A 12448-nucleotide genomic window follows, 5' to 3' on the forward strand; every position below is an offset into this window, starting at 1 on the left:
AATCCCTCTGGGATTTTGGGCAATTTTTTTTTTTTCTTGCCAATTGATCGTATGACACTTTTCTGATGTATTCTGACCTCAGGAACACGATTCTGAAAGAGAAATTGATCTATCTTCGAAATTGACCGAGTGATCGCCAATTTTCCGCTTCTCGGGATCAAGAATAGAAAATTCATTTTATCGTCTATTTCAATGTGATTCTCACCCAGGAATTTGAATCTGAGGAGATAAGAATTGATCGTATGGCACTTTTCTTATGTATTTTGACCTCAGGAACACGAATCCGTTGTCCGAATTGAGCTACGATTTTTTTCCTCCGAGATATCCTCAAATTTAAGCCAAAAAATGCGAAAAAATTGGGATAACTCAGTAAATTTCAGAGATAGATCAATTTGGCTTTCGGATTCGAATTTCTGAGATCGAAATACATGAGAATAGCATGGGAAAACAAAGAAAAAAAGATGTTTATTTTTGACCCAAAAATCGATAAATGTGCGCGGGTTCAAATCCCTCTGGGATTTTGGGCAATTTTTTTTTTTTCTTGCCAATTGATCGTATGACACTTTTCTGATGTATTCTGACCTCAGGAACACGATTCTGAAAGAGAAATTGATCTATCTTCGAAATTGACCGAGTGATCGCCAATTTTCCGCTTCTCGGGATCAAGAATAGAAAATTCATTTTATCGTCTATTTCAATGTGATTCTCACCCAGGAATTTGAATCTGAGGAGATAAGAATTGATCGTATGGCACTTTTCTTATGTATTTTGACCTCAGGAACACGAATCCGTTGTCCGAATTGAGCTACGATTTTTTTCCTCCGAAATATCCTCAAATTTAAGCCAAAAAATGCGAAAAAATTGGGATAACTCAGTAAATTTCAGAGATAGATCAATTTGGCTTTCAGATTCGAATTTCTGAGATCGAAATACATGAGAATAGCATGGGAAAACAAAGAAAAAAAGATGTTTATTTTTGACCCAAAAATCGATAAATGTGCGCGGGTTCAAATCCCTCTGGGATTTTGGGCAATTTTTTTTTTTCTTGCCAATTGATCGTATGACACTTTTCTGATGTATTCTGACCTCAGGAACACGATTCTGAAAGAGGAATTGATCTATCTTCGAAATTGACCGAGTGATCGCCAATTTTCCGCTTCTCGGGATCAAGAATAGAAAATTCATTTTATCGTCTATTTCAATGTGATTCTCACCCAGGAATTTGAATCTGAGGAGATAAGAATTGATCGTATGGCACTTTTCTTATGTATTTTGACCTCAGGAACACGAATCCGTTGTCCGAATTGAGCTACGATTTTTTTCCTCCGAAATATCCTCAAATTTAAGCCAAAAAATGCGAAAAAATTGGGATAACTCAGTAAATTTCAGAGATAGATCAATTTGGCTTTCAGATTCGAATTTCTGAGATCGAAATACATGAGAATAGCATGGGAAAACAAAGAAAAAAAGATGTTTATTTTTGACCCAAAAATCGATAAATGTGCGCGGGTTCAAATCCCTCTGGGATTTTGGGCAATTTTTTTTTTTTCTTGCCAATTGATCGTATGACACTTTTCTGATGTATTCTGACCTCAGGAACACGATTCTGAAAGAGGAATTGATCTATCTTCGAAATTGACCGAGTGATCGCCAATTTTCCGCTTTTCGGGGTCAAAAATAAAAAATTGATTTTTTAGTCTATCTTAAAGTAATTTCAGCTCAGGAATACGAATCCGGAAGAAAAATTGATCCATCTGCAAAAACGACCGAGTTATCCCTATTTTTTCGCATTTTTTGGCATAAATTTAAGGATATCTCGAAGGGAAAAAATCGTAGCTCAATTCGGACAACGGATTCGTGTTCCTGAGGTCAAAATACATAAGAAAAGTGCCATATGATTAATTTTCAAAAATAAAAAATTTTGGGTCAAATTTGAAAAAATCGTAAGGGGTACCCCTTGGAAAAATCTCAAATTTTGGCCAAAAATTTTTATTTTCTAAAATTGATCGTATGGCACTTTTCTTATGTAATTTGACCCCAGGAACACGAATCCGTCGTCCAAATTGAGCTACGATTTTTTCCCTTCGAGATATTCTCAAATTTCTACCAAAAAATGCGAAAAAATGAGGATAACTCGGTCATTTTTCAAAATAGACCATTTTTCCTTCCGGATTCGTTTTTCTGAGCTCAAATTACATTAATATAGACTAAAAAATCAATTTTTTATTTTTGACCCCAGAAAGCTGAAATTTGGCGATAACTCGGTGAATTTTAGAGATGGATCAATTTTCCTCTCAGATTTGGATTTCTGAGGTCAAAAAACGTCAGAAAAGCATAATCAACCCAATCGAAACAATGATTTATTTTTTGCTCAAAAATCGATTGAGTGATCATCAATTATTCGCTGTTGGGAGCAGAAAATTTAAGACATATCGATTGGTTTCAGTCGTAGACCTACTTTGATTCGTAGCAAACCATGCACGGGTCGAAATATTCGAATTTCTCAATTCACCAGCAAACCCTAGCTTAGCTGGAGTCAGGTAGCCACGGGCGCGCGGTTTGTTGTGGGGCGTCACCTCTGCACAGCCCTGAAGGTTACGTCTCACAACAAATCGCTACGCTGCTGGCTACCTGACTCCAGCAAAGCTCAGGCTCCCCGACTCAACTTCAATTTTAAGTCAAAAAAAGAGCATGTAATTTTCTGATTTCATACTTGAATTACAAAAATAATAGGAAAAAAATTTCTGGACAGTGAACGAGTAAAAAACAATCACAATCGACAACTTTCAGATATTTTCTATGATTTTTCAGACCTCTCAAGGTGTCGAGAGATTTATATCAAGTTAAAAAGATATTTCATAAAAAGTGGCACGTTTGAAATCCGAGCCAACTATCGCTAACGCGCTATGTTGATTTTCTTATAATTTTTTTTGGTTTCTACCTTCGTAGTTTAATCCACGCCGACATTATATAGTTACATAAAATGGACGCGTGTACAAGTACGTACTTCTGGATGATATTGACGTTAAAAAGAGACTTTTCAACAACTTTGAAGACTAGCTAAAACTTCGAATTCCTCATTGGAGAAGTTTCTCGTCGAGTGGTAAGAAGGGTATTAAAAAAATAAAATAAAATCGAAGAAAACAGAATAAGTGAACAAGAAGCCGACTTCTTCAAATACATATCTGTATAGACACCGTGAAAGTTCGAAAGACTACATGATCTAACATTCGCAGTAGTTATACACGTAATTATTAAAAAAAAAAAGATACACATCGAATCAAGAATTTCTATCACATAATCAGACGAATTTTATCAGAAACGAAAAGTGCAAAGATAAAAAAAAGCCGAGCCAAAAGAATGCGTGTGAAAAAGCAGGTGACGACGAACGATGGTAAACGAGAATAAACTAACGTTGTGACGAGAGAAAAAAAGGGAAGGAAATATAATAAAAATGTATTTTTATTATCTTCCACTTTGTCTTTTATTTTCCGTCGAAGAATATTAACGATTCCGCTCACGTTTTAACTTATGTGTGACTGCAATAAATTACAATCTATTCCTGCGGTTACGTGCAGTCCTAAGAGGATTCCTTTTGTACGGTTCCGCGTCGCCGTCGCCAGTTTTAGTATGCAACGTTCGCCATATAAATTGTGTGTGTATGGATGATGATTTTTTATAATATCGCGAAGCGATCTTCGACCTCGAAGTAACCGAGTTTGTACTTCTCTTCCTCCTCCAAAATTCAATGCCCGGGCGAAACCTCGTTCGACGGAACAACAGAAGGACTTCCGAATATTTCCCAATTTTCGATGAATCGGACGCGACGTGGTCGTCTCTGATTCGCTCCGGCTGACCACGGCAAATAACGTTAAACATATCGACGTGTGAAATAATAATTTCGAGTGTAACCCCATCGTTGACGTACAAAGGTGGCTGAAATCAAGTTAGGCCTTGCCACGCGCTGGTCGTTATCCACCCTCTCTTTCTTTGCGATTATTTTTATTTTATTTTTTTACGGTTTTTCATTTTAATTCTGCCCAGAGTTTCCGTACCAGACGTATACAGGTATACGTACGACGGTGTCCCTTCCATCCGGGGCAAAAAAAATTGTAATAAAGTAAAGAAGGAGAGAAAAAAAAAAAATTTATGTACACATCTCTCATGGCAGAGGGCTAACTATCCACCCCTGCGTACGGGTGGTATTCAGTGAGCATATAAACACGTTCGTTTTCTTGATTTTGACAGAGGTTATTCAACGGCGGGACTAACCTACTGGGACAGAAACGGACGTGCCATGGGGGGTGATACCGAGAAAAGCCGCAGACATTTATATTCTACGGAAAAATCGCTGTAACGTTACCACAACACCGGGACCGCCGCGAGGATTCGGTTGGTACGTTGCAAGAAGTGTTTGAAAATTTTGCGAAGATTTATCTCCGCAACAACGCGCTGCAACCCTTTCATTTTTATCACCCTGATTTAAGTGTCTTTTTTTGCTTCTTTTCCCGTTCCTTTTCGAGGATCTCAACCCTTCCAAAGGACACGTCTCGTCGCATCTCGTATGCGTGGCTCACGAGACGCAGCAGCTACTACCCGATTCACTTTCACGTTCACGTGCCGCCTTGGGGCTAGGGTGCAATATAGGTCAGAGCCGCATTGTACCTGAGCGACGTAGTCTCGCAATTAAATTTTATCCTTGAAATTGAATTTACCTAAGTGAAGAGGCACGAATAGGCTCCGGTGTAGGGACACTGCCCATGGCGAGCTTTCGGTACCTGCATCGCGAAACTCTACGAAGTCGGGGTAAATGATAGCGCGAGTTGAATTTCAAATAGATTTTAGGGCGGAATAGAGAAAGGGAGGAGGAAAACAGAGAGGAAAAAATATTCCGGAAAAAGGGCCGGGCGAAGTCCTTGGAAAAACCGAATTATTTAGACGCCGTTTTGATAACCTTTGAAAAATTTCCAGGCTTATAATCGCAGAGGAAACGGTATGCGGGTATGGGTATAGTACGAGTATATAGGTTCGGTAAAGCCCTGGCGGAATGGAACCCCAAACACCGTAAACCGATTTGTCCTCCGCCACACGTTTTTCCAGCTCGGACTTAAGGGTGTTCGTGTAAAACGTAGAAATATGTTTTCCCAAAACACGGCTAGGGCGTGTGTATCGTAGTTGGTGTGAAAAAGTTTTTCCTTTTTTTTGTTTTTCTTTCATATACGTCCCTATATCATTTCATAAAAATTCTAGTCTGCCACGTTACCCCACTTTTTTTTTTTTTCTCCCCTTGCAGCAGTTTTCCGATACGAAGCAATAATTTAGAGACAAAAAACGCCCCCTCTACTCTCCCCCCGGCCCCGCCGAATCCTCTCGATCCAAAACGACCCAACTTTGGTCCCCATCTATGGGGGAAAGCAAAAGTTTTCCTTTTTTTTTCTTTCCCTTTTTTCGATACAGTATACATATATCCCATTCCATATTGTAAATCCCCTAAAATCCTGATTCTTGATCCGACAACTCTCGGGTACATTTTATCAAGGGAAAGCACGTGTCGGAAATTTTCTAAACCCGAAACTATCCCCTCATTCCGAACGGGGGGAGTTGGACGAGGGATGAAACGATGGATGAAAAATAGAATAGATCCGGTCAATCTTCTTAGATTTTTTCTTCGTTTCCGGCTTGCGATACTTTTTTTAGCTTTGGTTTGTCAAATTTTAACGCAGGAAACTGTCGAGGAGCGGCCATTTTCCGGGGGGGTTCGAGACGTTAATTGAGATGGTTTCCTTGGTCACTAGGGGCTGGTAACGCAAGCCTTGATAAGTAAAACACTATAGAGCGTACGTTGTTAGTTGTTAGGGACTATCGCACAGGGTGGACGAAAGGGGATGCCGGTGAGGTAGTTGAGGTTGAATTACACACATAACAACGTTTAACAACGCTCGCAAACGGTATACCGAAGTACAGCGTCGTAGCGGGGCAACGTCAGTAATATTATAAGCTTCGTGGCCTATTCTAATAACGCTGCGAGTCTAACCATAGGGGGCGAAACGAGGGGGAGGCGAAAACAAAGTTTTACGACAAAACTATTACAACAACCTTCACTTATATAACTTTAGTATCTCTAATTATTCTTATACCTATAAGCCGCTAACCAACGCTATCACACGGACTCGCGGCTGTGCGAGTTCTTCGTAATTATATACGATTTTAATACCGCAAGGTAAACCAAATATTTCTAAATAATGCGAGAACACACGATACGCAAAGTAAAGTAGTTATGGCGAAAATTCTCGAATGCTCAAATTACAGGGTAGCGTGCGCCTCAGGCATGTCGAGCAGCTGTACCTTGAAGATGGTATTTTTTTCGTCGTCTCCCATTTCTTTGACCGTTCTTCGAAATACCGCAATACTTTCTACGCACGTCGGAGGAGTTCTTGATATTTTGGTTTTTTGCAAATAAAACAAATCCACGCAACGTGAGAACGTCATCGTTTGTCGCGGGGGTAAAATTAATTCGAATCACTTCGGACGGTAAATAATAGCAGGACGTCACTCCTCCATGGAAAATGGCCCTAAAATTTAATTGGCACGTCACGCGCAGATCCGAAGCTCTCGATACACGATTAACCGGGAAATCGAATCCGGTGTATTATTGCGAGATAAATTTTGAACACGAAATGAACGTGCGAAAAAATTATGCAAATTCCCCGCTTCTCCCGTTGGCTTAATCTAACTGTCACTCTCCTCTACGGTGAGCGAGAAAATGGTATATATATGTGCAGCTATATACTGCTAATTTTACTGTAGATATTATGTATTATACATAAAAGTTTCGAACTCCTTTTCTCCTTTTTCTTACATTTATTTTTCCTCTCCCTTCAGGTGGACGCGGAATGAGGATAAGAAAGAAAAAAAAGTAATGAAATATGGAAAAAGTAAAGTTATTTGCATATTGTTTTTAAATTTCTGCTCGACGTTGATTTACTCCGCGGTTATACGTGATTCGGAGTTCTCGTGAAAGCCACGGTTATCGGGTCCTTCCGAAATTCCTCTGATATCAATTAAGCGGTATCAATTTGCATGGGTACGCTGCGAATGATTCAACAAGCTGCTTCGGACGAGGCTCCCGATCCCCGCGGGGCACGAAGTGGAGGAAGATCGATGCCTTGGAATGGTCATCGTCGAACTATCAATTAAACGAAAGCCTCAACTCATCGCACCTGCGCTGCGATAACGAGTAACAAAAGTTTCCGTGTTAACAATGAGCTCCGAAACTTGACGTTTCAATATAATCCAGGTAAATACCTACTCCGTCCTCCGGCTCATTGGACGCCGGATAAATTCTGCGAGATGAAATCTTGATGCAGAGATTTCCAGGCCGGAGGTTACCCTATACTTGGAGCTAAGCCAAGGGTATAATTGGTAGCGAGTATACCTATGTACAGGCAGCAGGTGTTTACCGAACACCTTCTATTGTCCTGTGTAACCAAGGAAGCTACAAGTTTCCTATCCCTGTCACGATTCATTCAAAACGTTTTTGGTCTTTTCTCTTTCGTTTCAGAAAACAAAATCGCCGGAATTTAAGATCTTCCTATAGCCATCGATCCGAAGGTATGTGCGACTACGTGACGCACGATCGATCCGAGATTATCGGGGATCGGCGAGATACAAGTCTGGTTCCACGTATAGTTTCTGAGCAAGGGAAAGAAGAAAAGTGATGAAAAGCTACGAGGAATTCGAAGAATTAGTAATTAGTTTATCATCAGAGTCGTAACTAGCTCTGCTCAGAGGGAGGTGGGAATCTCAGAACCTTTAAACTCGCTTAAGAGATAAAAGATAAAAATAAAAAGCTCCCACCATTCGCCCCCGAGGAATTCTTATCAGAGATCCTCACCGTTGCCATTCGCCGGGGGCGAGTGTATCCGATTTTTCAATTAATACTGCATTCGGCGTAGAGGGCGGTGAATTAATTATCGCCGAGTAACACTTAAACTGCAGACTCCGTGTACAACGTCGAACCGAGAGTTAAACTTTTCCCGATCACACAGCTGCGGAATATAACGGAGAACGGTGGCGGCGGCGGCGGGCGGGGGGGGGGGAGGAAAGTTTTTCAAATCGGATAAGCTGCAGCCGTGCCGGTAGCGTTGGTGGGTGGAAGATGCTTACCGATGTATGGAGAAAGGTTCGGTAAACGTGTATAGAGTGAAAACGGCAGTGCTTAAACTTTTCTCACCGTACTTGGCCTCCCGCTTGTATATGTATATCTGTAATACCCTGGGGCACTTTACGGGGTCGCAATTCCAAGACCTCTCGGTGCACGAATCGCGGCGCCCCCGCCTCCTGGGGGTGATGTTATTATAAATAACTGCACGCACCCCAACACCGGCTTTGATAAATTGTAGACAGTGGCGAAGCTTATCCACTCCGCCTTGGCGCACCACTTATTAACCACCCTGCACCGCACCCGCTACAATTTCGTCGTAAATCATTCATCGTAAATCCCATCAGACCGGCGACACTCGATGAAACTTCGAGCCGTTATCCGCGAAATAAAAATACCAGCAACACTCTATGAGGAGATATTGAAGTTGTTGGGAAAGTATAGTTAGTGGAGAAATTTTACTTTCTTTAAAATATCGCGCGCGACCGATTCGTTGTCCGGCTTATTTGTTAGACGTTTGTCAGACATTCGTGTTCGAGCGGTGAGAATTGTGCGGCTAGTCTAGACTCTGTTTCGATATTGAGCCTGTGGCGCGATAAAAAGAAAGAAATAAATAAAAGTAGTATAAAAAGGGTCAATTTTGTTCGGAAATACGTCGGTACACGAGAGGCAGCGTATTCTTTCATCCGCGAGTCCGATCAGCCATCAAGATACCTCGGTCGGGTTATATTCCGCCTGAGTAAAGGATGATCAAACGTTGTATGTGTGTGTGTTCTCGAAATACACACGTCCACCACACCGTCACGTTCGTCCGTAAAATCGTTTTATTTTTTTATTCGCCGAACTTCTGTGCCAGCTTTTTATTTTTTTTTTTTTTCTCTAATATATGCGAAACAAAATTTTTCTCGTTCAGAGGAGAGAGGTCGTGATTTTTTCTTTGCTTCTGTGAAACAAAGAACGCGTAATGAGAAGGACGACGGAATAATATACATGAGAAGAACGCTCTCGAATATTCCGATGTGTATTGTGTTCGAAAACGAGCTGAGAAAAATCGCGATCCCTGTGGGTACGACATTTTCGTGTATACATACATACGCGTAGCAAATTCTCAGCACATTTGCGAAAGGATAAAAAGTAAAAAAAAAAAAAAACAAACGCCTTGGAAATAAGGGTTTTGCTTTCAAATCGCGGTCTCTCGGTTCTCAAGCCATCCCCGACGAGCGTAACGCTCGAAGGTATCCTTTGAGCTTTTCAACGGGTAACGCGACGTACGTATATATCGAGAAATGTTAGACTCTCCTTACCCTCGCATTTTCCGTATCTCAGTCTCAGCTCTGGTGCGGAATGGAATAAAAAATCAAAATTTATAAACTCCGAGCCCCTCGTACCCTCGTACGGCGAGAATCTGAGGGTATCTCCTTTGTTCGTTCGAGATTCACCTTATCAAACCTCGATGCACCTGATTTCGGATCCGCAAAGCTCGTCGAAACTTCGTACAGTCGAACAATGAAATAGAAATAGATTCGCCAACGTACGCGTTCTAGATAAAGGGTAATTCTCATCTCCCGTGTCGTATCCGTAATATTTGCAGTGTAATGCAAACAAAGTTTGTAGAAGAATTTATTTCTTTTCACCGCTCCACGCGTTATAACGATAAACAAATATTACAGTTATTCGTGGTGGAAGAGGGGAAAGGGGAGGGAGAATTTCTCGCCAAATTTTTTAACCAGCTCCACTCCCGTTAGGATCTTTCGATCACGCTACGGAAAAACCAAAGAAAGATACCCCTGGTGGTAATATCGACGTACAGATCGGGGAAACGTTTTTCCGTGAAAGATGCACAAGACGCTTCCGCAAGGCAATGTGACCCAGAGTAGAAAATATACCAGAAATACTAAAAGCACCGTCGTCTTGTATAGGTAAAGTAAGTAACTGCACGCTGACTGGTGTATATCTATACACACAGTTTTCCCGAGACGCTCTAGGGTAGATACTCGGATAGGTAGCACGATATTCGCTTTACGGTACGAGAAAGCTTCTCGAATGTGCCAAACGAACCAAAAATGCCATCTGCACGTTGCATCCGAATTTCCCAGTGCCTGGTCAAAGGAAAGAGAAACTTGAAAATCTCAAAATTCTTCAGTTTATTGTTAAGGCTTAAAAAAGTAACGTGATTCAGTCGCTCTTACTTTTCAATGTAATTATTATTTTCATACCGCTGCGATGGAATTTCCAATGATTTTTAATCATCGTAGAAATTTTCGAACGTAACGAAAAGCCGGCAGAATATTAACAGAGTATCGTGCGCTAATTGGATTAAAATGTTGGATATTTTTCAACAGGTTTCCCCTTGGCTGATATTACATGGTATACAACTAAATCGCGAGATGATATATCCCGTGATATATATTATAGGTAGGATTCGAATGGAAAGCATAAACTCGGAATCCGTATTGGTCGGCGAGCTGTCGGGGAAAAAAATTCATGTATATTGTACTTTAGTATTCATACGGAAGCTTCGCGCTCGTATCTGAACAGAACATCCTACTCCGAGGCTCTGGGCGACACGTGACGTCCGGAATACCTCGCGGGATTATTCTCTAGGCTTCTTCGCGGCTTCCTATTCTACTCCACCTGTATACGGACCCCGAACGAATAAAAGAAATGGCGCGACCGTGCCCCAATCTAATTTTACCAAAATTTTTACACGCGAAGAAATTTCGGTGTTTTTTTTGTTTTTTTCTCTCTCTTTCTTGTAGGGGTCTTGAGATGCGAATCTTGCAAATATTTCATTTATACACATCTCGTGGCTTCGATGGTTGGATGAGCTAATCTCAAACGTTTTCCATGCAAGTGCATGGAGGATGCAGCGTGCATAGGTCGACGAATTATACACGTAGACGCGAGGTGGATAAATATTTGACTATGTAGTTACGATTTTGGGGATTGAGTTTTGATGTAAGAAAAAAAAAAAAAAAGGTACGCAATGTGTTGAGAAGGATCCAACGTCGTGGAAAGTTTCGTCGGGTAAGCGAAGTTCCGAAATCTAATTAAGATAGACGTAACTAAAACTGAGAAATGCGTCGGGTCGCCGTCGAATTATGGTCAGAGTATAGCTGGCATTATACCGCCGTAAGGTCGGCTAATTGACCTGCCCCTAAGGCTCTTCTCTTCACCAGCTAAGAAGATAGGGCTTATAAGGTCACCGGACAATTACAAGTCGTCCAAGATTGCGAACTTTGAAAATCAGATGTCTCCGAATTTCACTCGCCGAGATTCAGATTAGGATGATTCTTTTCGGGTTTTTTCTTGTTTTGTTTTTTATTTTGCTTTTACGTCGTGCGCGATATCGACTGAATAACGAGTGTCTAGACGTCTTTCGATCCTCTTTTTCTAACGGCGCTCAATTCGACGGATCAAGAAACAGTTTCGTTCTTTTAGAATCTGACTCCGACGTAACTGGATAAAAGTACGTTCCCTTCCACGTGTCAATTTTCATCGATCCCAAAACGAATGAATTCATCACTTCTGCGACATTGAAAGATCCGAACTCAAGGTGAGAAGGTGATTTCAATTTTCTGATTTCGCATCGCATCAATCAATCGACATATGTAACCTCGTCGCGTTCGTAAAGAAAATCCGGGAACCCGAAATAAAAATGCTAACAGAATACCGATAATTTATCTTTCGTCGACGATTTGTATCATTCGTTTTTCTGTCTTAGCGTTAATCGCAAGAAGACGATAATTGTCCACGTCATATTCCGTTTATTCTTATTAAAAGAGAAAAAAGAATGGACGCTGTCGTTACTCTACATTTTTACCCCCAATTCTAATTGACATTAATTCGGACAATTTTTCCCGCTTTTACGAAAGGTCAATCTCTTTCATTTTTGTGGAAAAAAAAAGGAACGTGTAATTTCATACCCTGCGCTGCGGAATTTTCATAAATATTTTAGAACATATTGGTGTACACCTATCGTGGGCATAGCAACCACGGTGTATGTTCCCACGAATTATTAAATTCTCACAAAGATATTCAGAACATCAGGGAATGCAACAACCCCTTTCCTTATATTACCTATCCTTAGATGGGTAATGTATATTTCATCATGCCTCGAGAGGTCAAGGCTTCCAAAGTTCAAGGTTACCGGATCATCCCAGGTACAGATGGCATCACCGAATACGATAGGTGGCGATAAAAATTACCAAGGGATGGATGGTAAGTTTGCGATCTATCCGGACCCAGATTTAAGGGATGTTTCTCCGTGCTACCGTCGATAATATT

At 40.9% G+C, this 12448-nt stretch overlaps 1 long non-coding RNA gene across 6 annotated transcripts in view; it reads left to right on the top strand.

Moving 5' to 3' along the window:
- LOC125501335 overlaps positions 1 to 12448 on the top strand; it is an 89854-nt gene that overhangs the window by 60086 nt on the left and 17320 nt on the right. For 4 of the 6 annotated variants that reach the window (XR_007278878.1, XR_007278877.1, XR_007278883.1 and 1 more), the window contains one exon: positions 4249 to 4396. The exons of the other annotated variants lie outside the window; for them this stretch is intronic. This is a non-coding gene — a long non-coding RNA (uncharacterized LOC125501335). The remainder of the gene's footprint in view (positions 1 to 4248; positions 4397 to 12448) is intronic. 6 annotated transcript variants of the gene reach the window in all.

Source organism: Athalia rosae, chromosome 6 (genome assembly GCF_917208135.1).
Source record: "Athalia rosae chromosome 6, iyAthRosa1.1, whole genome shotgun sequence".
Classification (NCBI taxonomy): Eukaryota; Metazoa; Arthropoda; class Insecta; order Hymenoptera; family Athaliidae; genus Athalia; species Athalia rosae.